A 1193-nucleotide genomic window follows, 5' to 3' on the forward strand; every position below is an offset into this window, starting at 1 on the left:
GGGTTCCCGAAGGAGCGTCGGCCCTGGCCAACCATAATTTGGCTCGGAGGTTGTGTCAGGCAACCATTCTCCTGGCCGACTGGGAGCTCTTGAAGAGTCGGCCGGTGACCGAGATGCTCTATTCCTTTTACCCGACCATGATCCAGGTGAGCTCTTCTTCTTTTTCTTTCTTCTTCATTATTATTTTCCTGACGATCGGCCTTCTACTTGCAGCTGATCTACAACATGTCCGAGCCAGAGGCTGGGTACCGGAGGTTCGGTGACGTTCGGGCGGCCTGGAAGAATAGGGCCGAAACCATCGAAGCCGAGAAGACGATGCTGGTGGACCAGCTGAAGCTGTCGGTCGATCGCGAGACTAGGCTCGAGGAGAAGATTTTCTGACTCACCAACGGCCTAGCTGCCTCGAAGGTCGAGCTTCAATTAGCCTGCGAGCAATCGGATCGTCGGTTCGATGATCGGGCCGTCAGTTTGGCAATCGGGCCATCGATTCAGCGATCGGACCATCGGTTTGACGATTGAGCCGTTAGTTCGATGATCGAGCTGTCGGTTCGACGATCGAGCCATAGGTTTCCAACGAGACATTGGGCCCAAGTCGGGGTGTCGGGGCTCGTACATCTGGCAAGGGTCGACCCACGGTGGAGAGCCGAACTTTGTAGACTTTGAGGTTTCAAAATTGAGTTGTATTCCAAGCGGGCACACAGAATTCACTGAAGGTACAATTTCAAGTTGTCGGCATTCCAAGTCTGGAAAATAGCCATCCCTTCCAGGGTCTCGAGTCGGTAGGCGTCCGGCCTGCAGGTGTCCGCTATCTTGTAGGGTCCTTCCCAGTTCAGGGACAGTTTTCCTTGATCCTGAGGCTTCGAGACTTCTGCCTTCGTCGACTCTCCTTCAGTAGTCATCCCTTAGTCCAGTCGTCTGGAGATTACGTTGATGACTCTGGCAGTAGGCTGATTGTTTGCTACCTCTTCAGTCGGTTGGGAAGGAGTCGAGCCGGTGGGTCCCTTCGATACTTTTCGAGATATCCTCGTCGTATGAGGGTCTCTATTTCATCCTTGAGTTGGATGCATTGCTCGGTGTTGTGACCGTGGCCCCGATGGAATCGACAGTATTTTCTCCGGTCACGGCCCTTTGCCTTTAGAGGCGGAGGCCGTTGCAAATATTTCGCTCCTTCGATCTCCATCAAGATCTGTGCA

The sequence above is a fragment of the Elaeis guineensis genome, chromosome 1 (assembly GCF_000442705.2).
Source record: "Elaeis guineensis isolate ETL-2024a chromosome 1, EG11, whole genome shotgun sequence".
Taxonomy (NCBI): domain Eukaryota; kingdom Viridiplantae; phylum Streptophyta; class Magnoliopsida; order Arecales; family Arecaceae; genus Elaeis; species Elaeis guineensis.